Source organism: Larus michahellis, chromosome 3 (genome assembly GCF_964199755.1).
Source record: "Larus michahellis chromosome 3, bLarMic1.1, whole genome shotgun sequence".
NCBI lineage: Eukaryota > Metazoa > Chordata > Aves > Charadriiformes > Laridae > Larus > Larus michahellis.
Genome location: NC_133898.1, coordinates 11,232,244 through 11,248,963, shown reverse-complemented (window position 1 = coordinate 11,248,963; position 16,720 = coordinate 11,232,244). Strand labels below are relative to the sequence as shown.

At 42.7% G+C, this 16,720-nt stretch overlaps 1 long non-coding RNA gene across 2 annotated transcripts in view; it reads right to left on the bottom strand.

The window, feature by feature from the left end:
- Positions 1-3,549: 3,549 nt before the first annotated feature.
- Positions 3,550-16,720, bottom strand: part of LOC141740241 (uncharacterized) — a 47,080-nt gene continuing 33,909 nt past the window's right edge. Inside the window, exons 3-4 of one of the 2 annotated variants that reach the window (XR_012585931.1) lie at positions 5,318-5,403; positions 3,550-4,088 (exon numbers count right to left, since the gene is read on the bottom strand). This is a non-coding gene — a long non-coding RNA (uncharacterized LOC141740241). Of the gene's footprint in view, positions 4,089-4,957; positions 5,404-16,720 lie in introns of those variants that run through there. The other variant, XR_012585932.1, reaches the window with a different exon arrangement.

Genomic DNA, 16,720 nt, shown 5'->3' with positions numbered 1-16,720 from the left:
CACACACACATATGGACGCACATACATAATGAGATACACACAGACACACACAGACACACACACACATATATAGGGACGCACATACATATAGAGATACACGCAGACACATACATATAGACACACACAGACACACACACATATAGAGACAGACAGACTGACACACACACGGACAGACATATACACTGACACAGGCGCACACACAGACACACGCATGGACACACAGGGGAAATTGTACAGCATAGCTGAAATTCTGCCGTCCCATCCGGACTGTGAGAGACGAACGTGGAAATCACCAGCGCGGCCACTCTGGCAACGCGAGTGATGAAGCCATCGCGCCGTGCCTCTGCTTTGCATGAAGAAAGGGATGCTGTTGGCAGAGAACATGAGCTGTAAGAGGAGGTGGTGGTGCAGTCTGTGCTGGAGGCTCTCTCCCGCGGTGCCGCCGACCCCCTGACGCGCGCATTAAGGGGGTGGCGGCGGGCGCCTGCGGGCTGTCCCACCTGCTGTACCTGTCCTGGCGGCTGGAGGACTTCAGCCCAAGGACTGAAAATGAGTTCCGTAACAGCGAGGCACAGTTGACCAACGTGGATACTTGTGCGGAACTGACCTCTCTGGTCCTCTTTAGAAATGGGATGAAATCCTTCCCAAGCAACGAACCTACCCCAAAACCTTTATTTACTCTCTTAGGAAAATATAAAGCAATGTCTTCCTTCATGAGCTTCTGTGAGCTCACTCTGTCACCCCCCGGTAGCCTTCTAGAAAATACTGTAAAGCACATCCACACCTCTCCTTCAAAACTCAAACCTGATGGTCGATTGAAAAAAGAAAAAAGGGGAGTTTGCAGGGAAAGAAAAAGAAAGAACATCTTTGTTTGTTGACAGCAATAAAGTGTAACTTGTCACTAGAGTTGACGTGAACCAGAGTGACGAAACGGCTCTTTTGTGAAAACACAGAGCTGAATGTTATAGCTGTGGTTGTGAGCGTGCTGGTTTTGGAACTGTGTGAGAGACGAAACTTTTTAAGGTGAGTACAAAATTGTCTTCAGTGTTTCTGCAACTTGAAATTCAAATATCCCCTTTTAATTGGAAGCCTATACATGTACCACCAGGAACGATTTTTGCTGCTGATGCAGCAGATAAAGCACGGAAAAAATATTCCTGCCTGCATGTGATAGCCACAGCCGTCAACATCTGTAAGGAACAAAGCTGAGAGACAGATTTCCAAATGAGCTTGAGTGCTAATGTGTGTTGTAGCGTTATTTGGGCTTTTTTATTTTTTGGTATGTACATGCCTCGAGGCTGACAGTGACAGCCTGGTTGCCATGGTTACTTGTGAGCCAGCCTCTACCTCAATCTGAAGAGCCAGAGTAGGGTTCCTCCTCTACACTGATGCGTCCACATGGGCATTCAAAGGACTCAGCAGAGGCTGGGGGATCAAGTGTCACAAATCAGCATCCAACACTCCGTCTGTGTTTACAGGAGAGGGATGTAACAGCTTTCCTGCTACTTCTCCAGAAACGAAAAAACGTATCACCCCACCCTCACCAGCCATTAAAAGTTGCCCAAAGCTTCCTTCTACATAGAAAACATTAAATGAATTATTTTGAGGCAGGTGAGGCGAGGTCCACCCCGGCACTAGTGTGTCAGTCTCACGCTCTGGAGCTCCCAGCCCACGTGCCACTGCCCGGGCCCATCAAACGGCCGCTCCCCAGCTCTGGGAGCTGGTTTTGTAACTGGAGAGCGAGACCACAGCGTACGATTGCTCTGCTGGTGTCCGAGCTGCACGAGGAAAAGCTCCACCTGAAGTGACTTGGAGAAGAGGACGACTCGCAGGTCTGTAGCGGAACAAGCACACCGGGAAAATATGTGGCAAAATAGCTTTAAAAAGTATTTAGAACTGAAGAAAGAAGGGCAACACGTTTCAGGTGCTGATGGGCACTGGCTTTCTACAGGGCTCATGAAGTTCTGTGCCATCTGCATGCGGGAGTACAGGCAGCAGGAATAACAGGTGATACAGACAAACAGCCTTGGTGTGCAAGGGGATGCAACACCCAAGCAAAAGGAAAAATGCAGAACCTAAGTCAGAATGGCCTGACAGACAGGCAGAGATCGTGTATAGAAGACCTTAGCTTTTCTACATTTAGGATGGCGGAATACAAGGAAGTTAAATACTGTCTACTCCTTCTCATGCTTTAGCTATAGTAACTCACATGGTTTATGCTTAACACTAATATAATGCTATACATTATACAGCATATATACGGCATGGGAGAGACATGAACAAATCAGTACTCACACCACAGAAGAACTGGGAGCCTGTTGACCAAGATGAGGAACTGTGGTCTAGGCTGTTCCAAGTTAGCACCAAGACAGACTATAAACTGCTGTCGAGCAGGTTCGAAAGAGCCAGTGTCGTCATTTCACTGAAATCTAGACTATAGTCTCCCTCTGAGGAAAATATATTTAGAATACTGAGAGGTAAAATCCAACCCTAGCATATAAATGGGAAAATCCAGTTATTTTATCCTCTCTGCGGGTATTACAAAAATGTCTGTTGGCTAAATCAGGTAAATTTGTCTGAGAATCTGGTATTACTATTATAAACGGTACGGTTTTGTTTAACTGTGAGACACAAGTGAAAAAACATCATTTACAGAACAGCAGCAGTAAAGAAAAAAGCACTCCAGGCCCAGAAAAACATGAGTTTTCTGAAGTTTGTCTTCAAGCAACATTATTGAAATACATATTCAGGACTTAATCCCAAACCCCTGTTTTCCAAATGTTGTAGTCTAAGAACAAAAGACCTGAATTTTTAATTGGCCTGTACTTTAAAGAAGGGTTTGACTGCAAAGATATAACAGACAGATACAGAGGGGGAAATGCCAGAAAACAAACTCCTTGACCTACTTCCATAACAGAGAAAGCAGACACAATGCAGCGTTTAAAAAAAGCAGGAACATTCCAACACGGAGTTACCCCCTGCCTGAAACTATCCTCAATCTAGCTATGGAGCTAGGGGTCGTAAATCTTGGCAGCGTTGTATTGTACGTTTCTACGGCACTCAGATAAGAAATCAATACATTTTATTCAGACAAAAGCCACGCCGCACATTGATGGGACTGTTGCAGATTTGAGAATGGGACCCAGAGGCGAGTAGGTAACAGCCCCCGCCGTTACGTGCGCAGCAGAGCTCCGCGAGCAGACCAAGGCATTCAGCCAGCGGCGGGAAGGACAGGAAGCCAGACAGAGATAAGCAAATCTTTATTTCATAGATTTCCTCTGCCTTGCAGGCTGGAACAGCACCCAGGAGCTCGAGTTAACTTCCCCAGGCAGTCCCTACTGCGCCGGGACTTTATCACTAGGTTTGTCAGACCCCAGGACATGGATTTTAATCAGATTCATAATGGGCGAGGACCAAGCTTGCTGAGAGGGAAAGTAAAACAGCAGCTTTCAGAGACAGAATACTAACTTAGCTGCGACAAATTACTTAAAACCTAAATGTTTGCTTCCCCTGGGTTTAACAGTCGGGGGGATAGGATGATCCCTGGAAATGGTCCGTAGGAGACGGGAGGCTCGGTCCAGCAGGGCCCCCTCCCTCCCTCCCTCGTCCTGACTTCCAGTCCCTGACCCAAGGATCATTTCTTGTAACCTCCCCACAATTCTTTCAGCCATTATTTCCTTTGCTCTCCCTGGTCCGTGAAACTTGGATTTCTTGAACAGCCCTGCTTCCCTGCACACTTCTGGGCACGTGAGTCCAAACCACAGGGGCTCAAGAGGAAGCCAGATCCTGCCTTGCCGTGGTCTGAGTGGCTGCTCTAACCACGGCTCGCTGCAGAGAAGTCCTGGCACCCATCAACCTCCTCCCGCATTTCAAAAACTAAACCCCAAACAATTACACAAATTTTTAAGAATGGGCAGAATCCCTTTTCATGTGACACTGCGGGAGCTGGCAGAAGTGAGCGAGCGTGCGAACGGTGTGGTGAGGAGAGCTCAGATGCTTCTGGTTCAGCCTCTTCAGCTTTGAAATTTATGGCTAGAGACCTCATAAAGATCCTTGTGGCCATCACTCTGCAGACTTCTTGTTCAGCTCTGATTTATAGGTTGAGTAAATCCAAGCAAAACAGAGGAGTAAAAGGGATAATTTACGGCTTCAGTTTAGGTTAGGGTTTTTAATAGTTATTTACCTTTAGACTTGAGATAAAGATTTGTGAGTGGCCAATTACCCGAGGCAGCACGAGTAGCTTTGACAGCCGAGTTCAGTGCATGAGCTACCCTTCCAAAGTACTGCCTCATTGTCTGACAGAAAATGCTACAGTTAGATATAGAGGCCAGAGCTTATATCTTAAAATGGGGAAAAACCGATGAGGATAATCCTCATGGAACATAGCGCTTAAGGATAAAAGCTTCCCAACAGAAGAGGGAGAGATCATTACTGTATATTTGTATAAAGCCTGGGCTAGTTTTTTTGTGGGCTCCATTGAAGCTGTGCCAGTTTCCACCAGCCGAAAAACCACCTCTCAGGAGTTCATTAAACCTCCCTCTCACTAGCGTAGTGCTCCAGGGCTTGAACATTTGTTCTCTTAATCCAAAACGGTGCCTCGGATTTTAAGACTGGGTGTGAAACGTTTGCGTCACCTGCGCCAGCGCTTGTCCCCGCGTTTAAATGCACTGCCGTATTCCCAGCAGAGCCTGGCAAATTGCAAACGTCAGGCGAGCAGGACTGTGGCGAGAGCGAGGGGAGGCGAGGCACAGACTGGAGGCGGCGGCTCAGCAGTGCCTTCTACAGCCCTCTTTGCCTTCTGGGGCTCCTGAGCTGGGCTCCGCCGCCCCTCGGAACGAAGGGCCTTTTACTGCTGCCAGATTGGGTTTTTTGCTAAACTCATAGCAAAGTCAGATGAATAATTTACACAGAGTTTTGATTGATTTTGTGTCTTTTTCAGTTTGCCAGGGAGCAAGGAACCAATTGCAGTTCCTCATTAGAAATCACTTCTGCTTAATTCCTGCAACTACTTTGAAAGCAACTCAAATTCAAGATGTTAAATCTCAGACATAAACCTTGTTGATCAGGCACCTCAGTCCCAAGATGCATCTCCAGATGGGTGAGTCTAACTTTGCATTTTCCTTCTGGATGATGCTTCAGCAGTTATGAACTAGGACGCAATTGTCTAAATAATCTGCAATGCCCAAACATTTCTTGTCCTTAGGCCACTGATGAAAAAGGGTTTAGCATTACAATAGCCCTCACAAAGCAACCAGAAGAGGGACACAAACCCTTGGCCCTAGAAAGGGCCATGAATTTCCCCGTTCCTAGTCATTACCTTTCTCCAGAGCTTCTTTGTCTCCTTAGACCAGTGTCTAATACTTTCCCGTTGCTGCCACAATGTATCTTGCCAGCCCGCAGTAGCTATAGAAAATAAAAACATGAAAATATTTTAGGATTAAAGCATTAGGCACTTTAAATATTGGCATAGATTAGCATTAGACATCAAGCATATGTAGCTGCTGACACAGAAACTCCCAGAAGTTATACTGAAATTAGCCTCAGTTATTTTGCAGATGATTGTCGTGACAATACGTGTTTGCTGAGCCGACAGTCCCAGTGCGTCGGGAACGGTACAGTCTAGCACTTACATTCACACGTCTCGCTTGAAGATCCACCGACACACAAACGCTTTATTGATGGATATTCAACATCACAGTCATAGCTAAGGTTATTATATATCCACACCCACAGTCGGACTTTTCATCCACACTCCAAAGGAATTTTTCTACTTTTGATTTCACGTATGGGCCAAATCCAGAAATAACATTATGATAAAGTTAGGGAGATTTGGGACATGGTAAGACAGCAATAAATATTAAGCCTTCATTTATAAAATACAGGTAACCATAAACTATTACAGTAACCCTTTCTAGTCTTAAACTCTTCTATTCCTTCCAAGAGATTTAAAAAGATATTTCAAGTCAGAGTAATTAAAGGTTGAATATTCTTTGTCGTATTTTTCTCTTGCTTTTAGAAGAGGCTAACCTGCAAGCAAGTTGGATGAGATTTTCTGGCAATTTACAAATTGTTTCTGTCCCCTCCTTGATCTCGGCGAGTGCTGCAGGACTAATGCATCTTTGTACATTTTGAAATCTGGGTTTACGTTTTGTCTTCTATGTCACTGGAAGCGGATCTCCTATCCCTGTGGCAAGACCCAGTGCGATGCTTCAAAAGCAATGCCAGTGCTGTCACCGCTGTGGCACGTGCCTCCTTCAGCACACACCAGCTCAGCCCGGGATTACAGGGAACTCTACGGCCACTCTGTCCTAGGGGAAATTTCCTCCCAGACTCTCCAAGTTCACAGCTGAAGTTCAAGCTGATGTGATGCGTTTTTGTCTCTGTCAGTTAACTGTGGAAAGTACCTTCTGATCACCTGCTGTAGAGATTAACCCATTAATGATCAGTTGTATTCCTCTGTAGATGCCAAACTGACTTTCAAGTGTTTATGACACGTTATAGGCAATACCGCCCGGTCTCTGAAGTCAAGAATTTGTGCTACCATAGGGTAATAACCTATTGAATTCCACCTGGGGAGAGCTCTGCTGTGCAGAAGCAGAGAGAGAAAAAAAGAAAAAAGAAAATAAATCATACTTTTCAAACAAGAAAGAGTTTGATAGATATCCGCCAGAAAGCTTTTAGTCTTCCATATATATTATGACTTGGTATTTTGCTTGGCTTTTCTGTCATTATCTACAATATATTATTCAGGCACAAGCTGCACATTTTGAAAAAGTGAAATGCAATATTGAAAAGGTTAGAGACTTCTAACTGTGCCATCCCCATTAGTGTACTATCTGAGTGCTAAGCATATGTTATAAATAATGCATAACTTAATACCTCTGCATTTTTTTGAAAAAAAACCCCAACGTACTACAAAATAACAGGAGGGAAGAGAAACACATTTCCGTAAATACAACCAACTACTAGAAACTACCTGATCAATAACTTTTGTAATACACTGAGCTGAACAAATGATGGTTAGTGAATAATTTAATGAGTTTTGGCAGTTTCTACTCCAGAACTGACCGTGAAGAGTTTAGATTTTCTCCAGCACATTTTTTCTACAAAATTTCTTCTAAATAATTTGTATGAACAATTATTGGTCTTTAGAGCATTTGTGAGCACTTCACAGTGTCTATGATTAAATTTGAGCTCTTTCAGACAGTTTTAATTGGATGCATTGATCAAATAGCATGATTTCCTTTTCTTGACATAACCCTACCGACCCCCTATCTTTTTTTTTTTTTTAATTGGTAATCCATCACCTAATCCAGAATGATGATTACTAATCTCTATGATTTGTATACTCAGATTTGGAAGAACATTAGGGACATGTTAATATCTAAACTGGTTAATTGCTTTCCTGAATAACAATATGTATAACATTAGCTTTAATGAACCTCTGAATTATTTTTTTTCGGTCATTAGAAAGCCACAGTGTTAATTTAAAAAGTTACTGCCCCCCTCTGTCTACCCTCTTCACTCCAATTAAAAACCAAGGGACTCTGTGCGAACCGGCGTCGATCATCAGTTGAAGGCAATACATGCGTAAGTGAAGCTGCTGCTGTACAGGCACACACTCGATTCTGCCATCCACGTACAGCACCTACGAGACCTAGTTATGAGTGGCAGTCGCACGGATAGTGGGGGCTGCAGAGTTTCGACTCACTATGGCTAAACATACACGTAACCCTTCTGAAATAGTCAACCTGATTCAAAACCTCCCTCTCTCATTTCACTGATACTCCAGTAAGGTCCCATTCATCAGGGACAAAAGCAGGTCAGTTTGTCAAGCGGGTGGGAAGTGCTCAAACCCCCTGAAATCAGGTTTTAGGGATGTAACAGTCTGTGTGCCTGTCCATAGGGTACCAAATCCCTTTTAAATCTGATCAAAGCCTCTACGGCAGAGGCTCAGCTGCTGGGAAACCAGCTGAGCATTCCTCGTTGCCATATTACTTTTTCATCGAGTTGCATTATCGACCTCTCCCAGAGATACCATGGCAATCTAGCCTAAAATGTGACAGTGCGATAGGCTGAAAGACTGTAAGATAACACGGAACTCGGCTTTTATCAATACAAGTAATAGAAGATGTAAAAACATTCCTTTCCTAACACAATGGAAATTCAATTCGATAAAGACAGTGTTGGATCACAGGTCAAGGAGGATGCTTCAGGAAAGGAAAGAACAGATCTTGTATTACGCATAAAATCTGAAATTCTATCAAGATGAATATTTAGAAAATGTGGCATTGAGTATCTGAAGGTGAGAATAGATATTGTAAGAATGGCTTTTTAGAGGGGGAGAAGTATTTGTTTATGTCGTCAATGTGTTTTTCACAAAAATATGCTACACTCCAAATGGCGAAATCAAACTAAAGTTACGTTTCTAAAACTAGGCAGTTTTTGGCAAGCTATTGCAGTACTTCTGATCTTCCTTCCCCCAGACTCGCCATTAATAAACCAAGAATATTTTGAGTACGCAGAACGATAGTGATAGATGGAAAGGAAAAGGATGTCAGGTTTTTGTTTGACTTTGGAAATCTTGTACTCTTTAATTCAACAACTTTGTGAGTCAACATTGAACACACGGAATTTGGAACAGAGCTAAACAGTAGCAGAACACTAAGTGTTCTCCTTTTATGTATGAATTCTGTTAAGGTCAGCAATGAAGAAAAATCCTTCAGAGTGTTACTTCAGTGTGGCAGGCAGAGAGAAATGAGGCAGCAAATGGAAACCCCACGTCAACATTGACTTCTTTGTTGGCAGCCTCAGCAACGTGCTGGCCCTTGAGGCTGAGCTCTAAGGCAACAGAGATATAAATACACACACGCACAGAGGTTTGCGTGACTTCACAAGTTTCTTGAAGCCAAAGCCAACATCAACTGATGGGCCAGCACAGGTCAGCTTGCAACACTCCTCTCTGATCTCTGAGGAGTATTTCTTGACATGTGACCCTGGATATTTTACTGAGTAGATTGCTCGCATTCAAGACATTTTCATTTACACAGATTTACAGATCCTTTTCTCAATTCTACAGAACACAAACAAGTCGAGTGATGTTAGTAGTAGTGTTACATAGGTATAAAACAATATAAACAAAAAAGCTCAAAAAAGGAATAAAGACTGTTTCGAGAGTGGCCCCTCTTGAAAAATTCCATTACATTTAAAAGTCTTAATGGTAATAGAAATTGATAGACAACTATTGCCCATTATCAACAGCTAAGAAAATCACTCAGACGTGCTAATAGGATCTCAATTTTAGCTGCCATTGGACAACTGTCTCATTGCTCCTTTCAGCTTACATCGTGGAGCATTAGTACATCAAGTGTTTCTTATCTGCTGTATGTTTGTTATTGCTTCCAACGGCGTGTGAAATTGGAGCCTGACTGAAATTTTCCTCAATAAACTTGCATTGTTGGAGGATCAAAATATTGACAGCCCGATTTTATAATTGTAGCTCAATCTTGTTTTGTGCCCTAGGGCTGTCATTTAACTTTTACTTCAGGCTTATGTTATACCATTTATGGCTTTTCTTCAGTAATACATTGACTGAAGTTGCCTTTGGACTCTATTCACTAGAGCTGCCTGAAACTTTTCAGATTTAATGTTTGCCAACTTAATGTTTTTCACTGAAAAATGTCCCTGTCTCTAAATCTAAACCTTACCCAGATTTATGCATTTTTTGATGAACTCTTGCAGGAGACAAAACTTACACTCAAGTGTTTTGTGTAGGAAAAAAATTCCTGTTTCTGTCTTACGGGAATGAAAATTAAATGGTTCAATTATTCACTTCAAAGCAGCTCTTCCTTCTAAAACTTGTAAACTACATTTCAGTGGAGGAGAGGAAAAAATATTGAATATATTTATTGAACTAAAGCAACTGAAAGATATTAGAATCGTAGGGAGGGGTTCTGTTTGTTTGTTTGATGCCCGTTTCAGGGCAGACACAACTTCTCAGCAAGCTTTGCTGTTCACGCACCAGATGGCTTTATTTTCCCAATACTTTATTTTCCTCAGACACATTTTCACTGCAAGTATTTTGCACATGGCAGCAGGATGTGTATGCTTTTTATTAATCTGCAAGATCTTCAACTATACACTAATTCATCCTGGCAGCTGATCAAAATTTGGTGAACCAGCTGACTCAATGGGTATTCCTAGTAGGGAATGGCAGGAACAGCCACATTTTCCCTATTCAGTAATTATCAGAGCTAGAAAAAGGTCTGTTTCAATTAATAAAATAAAAATGTGCATCAGTGCTCTGTTGAATTCCTGGAGCAAGTCCCCATTTAGCAGGCACTTGGTTTTCATACTTCTAAGAATGCAGTAAGTTCGTAGGTTGGACCGATCGGCTGGGTTGAATTAAGCATTGCAGAGAAACTCTTCAGCTTTTCCAATGGAGATGAACGTATGCAAGTATATTCGTATCTATACATGTTTGTGTACTTTGCTAACATTTTCAGAACCGCCTTCGTTTTCAACCTTTATAGGGAGAAACGGTTTGAAAATAGCTGCAGGAAAGCAAATGTTGTTAAGATCTTGCAGGTATTCTTAGTATTTATAATGTATAAAGTTATGAGAAGCCATCATGTATACATGAATCTTTTCATGTACACTGTGTTTATTTGAAATCTATTAAATTCCATTTTAAATTAAAGGAGAGGGGAATGCAGTGTATGTAGTGAAACTTGTGGCACTAACCTAGGAAAAGATTTTCTAATGGGTAGCCTGCCGGTTTTAAACATACTTTGCAGCCTTTATTTTGGTCGTCTCAGCAAATGAAATGCTTAATTGGCACTTGGGCTACTTTTCTCTCTGGAGCCAGTGCTCAGTAAGAAAATCTACTGAAATTCAGTAGATTACTGAAGGTAAACTGAAGCTGGGATGCTACAGTACCCAACCCCCTCCTGGCATAGCTCTTCTTTTTTTACTCCACTGAAATTATCCTGAAGGGGCTAAAATAGTTTTCCCAGTTCCCAAAAGGGGCTTTTACTCACCATCACAGTCACAAGTCCATTCTGCTGTATAGCCTGATTTTAAGAAGAGATTATCTTCTTACAGTTTGTTTTAAAGAGAATGCTTTCTTTCCCTCTCTCCTACTGTCCCTTCCTTCTCTTCTTTCTCGTTTGCACCTTTGAAGTAAGATGCGCGTGCGTGCAGACTCCTTTTGTGCGACAGGGAAGCTCTGCTCAGCCGCCGTGAGAGAGAGACGCCTGTCTGTCAGGTTAAAACTGGCACCGGGGCAGTCAAGAACCTCACTGTCCAGAGAGTCAAAAAAAGAAGTGGATAAAGGCAGGTCTAGGGAGAAAGCTCGATAGGACTCTCTGCAATGGGAGAGAAATCACAGGGGAGCAAACGCACGGCTGCTCTTTGGGCAGTGATCTCGGGGAGAGGCAGGCCCAGCCGCAGCTCCGCGGGGACGTCACCGTCCCGCCGTGAGGGTGGGCGCCGGCTGCCTCAAACAGGGCCAAGAGCCAGGGCTGCGGGAGCAGCTCAGGGCCTCTTGTCTCACGCTCTCTCGGTTTTCGGATGTCAGACTCCAGCGCAGGCAGACTGGACTGCCGACACCAGCAAATGTAGAGATACTGAGTACGTCTTTCTGCAAAGTTCCAGTGCCACTCGGATAGTCTGTTTTCTGCAGACAATTTAAACAAAGTCTACTTTCACCAGTTATATTTTCAACAGTATTTGGGACTACTTCCTAGCTCTGAAGTGCTAGGCAGTTATCAGATGCTCGTATGATTCCTTCCTCCCCTACAAGGCTGGAGCTTTCAGGGATCACATCCCACTGCTGCTTCTATTATTTCACCCCATTCTGAGACTTCAACAGATAGTATCTTTTTATTTCAGTCGCATTTCTGAAAGATGTTTTGTTTTGAAGAATTATTCCTTGAACCACTGGGGAGGCAAAACCAAGGAAATACATTTTTAATTTTTCCAAGCTATGACAGTCTGGCCAATAGTTTCATGAGTCATCTAAGATTATCCTCTGGATTAATCCAAAATATTACCTACTCTCTACTTAAAATTGTTTCTACATCCTACTTGCAGGATACATTTTTACAGGAGAAGTAACTATTAAAGCAATATATTGGAAGATTCAGTGATGTTCATAAGCACAGAAAGTAAGTAATGTTCTTCCTTTGAGGATTTATCATTGAATTATTTTGGAGGGAAATTATAGTTCTGTCAATTTCCCAGGAGTTGTTTTAATTTCCTCTAAATATTTCTGTCTAAGAGGGAAAATAAAAAAAAAAAATATTTTGGTAGGGTTCGGTAGAACCCCTTCATTTTAATTTGCCAGACCCCCGTGACAGCTCTGGTCAGTCTGGCGTGCCATGGCCTGGCCAGCTGGGCACTGCCTCGGTTGCTTTGGGATAGTCTATCACTGGGCCTGAAACTGTGAGAAGATTTTTGACTCCTTTTGAAAAAATAATTTTGCTTAGTTTTTCATAACATACCATCAATATTCTTATTTCTTTAACATTTTAACCTTTCAAAAATAATCCAATTTGAGGATTTTTCCTACTGGAATGGAAAAAAATAGTCAAATACTTGTACATTTCCGGGTACAAATCCTAATTCTCTCGGTGTGCTCGCTACGTGAAAACTAAGTAACTTCTAATTCTTTAGTAATGAAGATGAAGTATTTAAACTGATTATGAGCTAGTTTTCTTCCTTTACATCTGTTATCTTTGCAGTACCATAATGATGACTACGCGGAGCCTGGTTGTGGACTGAAGGCTCAGCATATTTCACACTGAAGAGCAAGATGTTTTTTTCACACCAAAGAGTAAGGAGTTTTTAGCAGATGGAAATATTATAATCAACCATCCAATTGTTGATTATAATATTTCCAATCAACAATCCACGTCCCAGGATATGTCTCTGGCTTTGCAGAAATGTTGCATAATGCCATTGATCTTGTCTACCCTCTTTCTTAACTGACTATGGCAAAAGATCTCTCTCCTCACGTTTTCGCTCGATATATAGTGTTTTAATATAAATCCACAAACTATAAAGCTAGTCATAAACAAAGTCTCACAAAAAAGAGATCAGTTAGAGTAACCTACTCGTAACTGCTTTGCAGAAAAGCTTCAGGGTAGCAACAATCTTGTGAAAAAACTCCCCAAGGTACAGAAATTAAGACAGCTTTTTCAGAGATCTCCATTAGCGTAGGCAAAAGTCGCTCAGCTTCTCATGCCCAGAAAGACTGTTTGCTCTTCCACCTACCCAACACGGTCTAAGCCATTTAAGGTGCACGTACCTCCTCCTTAAGCCAGGTGCCAGTTCGCTCCTGGTACGAACAAGCCCTGGCCTTTGATAAAGCCTTTTGAGCTCTGCTTCAGCTCAAGGGGAATTAATACAAGAGGTGGCGTCTCCCATCCCATCCCATCGCTGGGTAAGGGCTTGGTTTCAAGGCCCTACGGCATTGCCACGTCATTTACCTACGGACCTGGGGAAGAGGCGGGATTTGAAGAAGGAGAAAGAGCTTGCTCCCTCACCATTTCTAACCCTACTGGCCATAAATGAGGAGAAACTGACTTCAATAAGAACACTTAATGCCAAGATTGCGGCAAGTGCCGATGTTTAGCTATCCGATTACATTATTAAGAATTTACTCTATTTTGGGACCACAGTTTGACATTCTCAGAAGATAGATTACCTTCATTAAGAGGCAGAGAAAAGCAGAAACCAAGTTTGCAAATGAAATTTAATTTGTCACTGATATGTTAATATAGTAGCAAATACTTAAATTGCATCATCTGCTGCTTGCTCCATGCCTTCCAGGAGGTAGAGCTTTTTAACGCATATGAGCCATGTTTGCTTTAGTCTTCCCGTGGCCTGTGGTACAGGAGTTTGTTGCTGTAGTAGCCAATCCACGTAAGAATAAACCAGCATTTATTTAGTATGGTGAAACAGAAGGAGAGCTAGATTTAAAAAGTAAAAATCACAAAAGCAGAATTGGCCTTGCAAGTACTAACGTTGCTAGATTAGCAATGGGTATTTATACACTAAGCATAAAAGCACCGTAGTGAACCAAATACTTCTGTCTCTCAAACGCCTAGCAGAGAGGGATCGCTTTTGCTCTCATTTTTAAGATCTCTGGTTTCTAGTTTCTTGTTTCGAACAGATATTGCACAAGACTACATCACAGGACAAAAATGTGCCTCAAATCTCATTTTCATTTTGTGGTCACTCTTTTTCACATGTTCTCCATCTCACAGAACTCATTTCCCCAGCCTGGTGCTGGAGATTGCCAGTCTGTAATGAGGCTCAGCCTTCAAAATGTCAAACATAATGAAAAAGAAAAAAGCCATAACGAAATCAGCCGTAGGGACTTGAGAGGGCCTTCTGGTTAAACTTCAGCGAGTCTGCCAGCTCTCCAGCTACAAAGACAAATAGGATCTCTGCCTGCATCAGAAGGGCAATTCACCACTACCACGGGACGTGAATAACCCGTGCTGACAGCACGTACGCAGCCGAGAGGGCCATATCTCCAGGTTACTGTCACTCATGCAAAATGAGCAACGCCAGCGTGTCAGACTTGGCACCAAAAAAATCTAAGAGCCCAAACTGTGAAAATCATGCTGCACAAGGGCATGTATTTCTGGTTTGGGCATTACAGATGACCCATGTAAAAAACGGAAGAAAAAAACAGTTTTCCTCACAAATAAGTTTGTGGAAATTCTGTAATTTTTTTTTCTTCCTTGTGTGAGTGCCGTTCTATTTCATAGCTAAGGATTAATTTGCTGAGACATAAATGGGCAGTGAGTGGAATAAAAAGCCTTTGAGAGAGGAGGAGATCCTGAGGAGCTGTGCAGTTGCAAATCACTTCAGCTGTGAGCACAGAAGTGTCTCTGGCTGGTGACTGGGGCTCAGAAGGACGAAAACACAGTGAACACGACAAAGCACAGGCTGACAGAAGAGAAGTCCAGTGATTAATAGGATGTGATGTACACTTGGTTGATTTTAGTCCATATTTAGTGCACTTTTCACAAAAGATTTATCTTAATTTTCTATTAATCATCAATATATTCAGCTTGACCAGAAAAGATCACGAAAGAGGATTTTTTCCAAAGGAAAGCTGATTTTACGTAGACTCCATAATCTGCGATTAGCCCAGCGTCCCCACCTTTTGCGGACAGTATTAGTGTAAACTGCCGGGAGAGCCTCCTCTTGCATCGCCCAGCATCGCTGTAAGCGCTCAGCAGCACCCACTTCTAACCCTCTGCTGGCTGCCCCGCTGCTCACCACGTGCTTATTCACAGCTCGCGGGCGCTGATGCATTAGCAAATGAAAACAATGTCTTGAACTTAGTTCCGACTACCACGGGCAGACTTTATAAGAAAAATAATGTAACTGGGAGTTGAGAAAGAATCCATTGATAAAAAACTCCCTTGAAAACGAGTATCTACTAGTACTCTGTAAAATACCTGCGTTTCCCTCCTGATGTCCCTGTACTCAGTTAATGACCTGGATCAATGACTTTTAAGAAGCTGAACTGTGCTAACATTTCCTTCTCTATAATTAAAAGAATAAAAAAAAAAAAAAAAAAAAGGATGTTGTGTGGATCAGCAGGACTAGCACATGTGGCAAGTGCTAAAACTGCTGTAGGGAAAAAAGTGATCTTGCTGTTTGTCTAATTGTGAAAAGAGAAGGAATACAGAAGTGCAGAGAAGTTCCTGGAATGATTCACTTCAACACCTTCCCCCCCCCGCCACGTCCCCCCCCCAAAAAAAAAGAAAAAAGGGAAAAAAGAAAGAAAATGAAAGCTAATATCACAGAAAGAGGGGAAAAAATCTGAATGTGTCAATTATACTGATGTTAAAACGGTCACTATTGTAACCGCAGTTAAATCACAACTGACAGCTCATCTGGTCTACGCAAAAATTGAAAAGATGCTGTGGTGGAGAGAGATGATCATTATTTTTTAGCCACAGTGTTCCTCCAGCCCCGTGCTGTAAGTGTCTGGCAGCACAGATTTGGCTAGAGGAAGGCTGTCTAATACAGCACGAATGGGAACGTCCCCACGCGCAGAGAGGAGGAGTGCTCTCCGGGCAGAGCCGTGGCACTAGGCGCAGGCTGCCCCTGCCACGAAGGGGTGGAGGAGACGGGACATTCCCACCACCAAGTGCTGGGGCTCTGGTGCACGGTGACCCGCTCAGGGGATCTCAGGGCAACGCAGGATCCTGCTGCTGCTCAACGCTGTGCGGTAAACGGGAAGCAAAAGCGCCAGCGTAACGGCAGCAAGCGTGCCAGGGACTGACTGCTGTGTTCAGCAGGGACAACATCTCATGGCATTTTTCCCACTGTAGAATAGATGTGCTCAAAGCTCTAGCATTTTCTGGGTATGCTGATAACTTTCTGGGTACTCTGATATTTTAAACACCATTTCTGGAACCACTTACAGCTGAGGTAATTCAGACAATAAAACTACACCTATTCATGCTAGCTGAAGAGCTAGTCCCATAAAAACCATCAAGCTAGATTACTGCTTGCAGTGGATTATGTATTCAGTGGATATATTAAAAATATTAAGAATAAAATGGTAGCTTTTTTTCAGTAATTAAAATTATGTAAAGGATATTTTTGCTTCCATTGCTTGTATTTGTTCCTGGAACAAGTAAACAGATAGTGTCTGATCCTCCATTAAGGAGCAAAATGAGAGACTAGA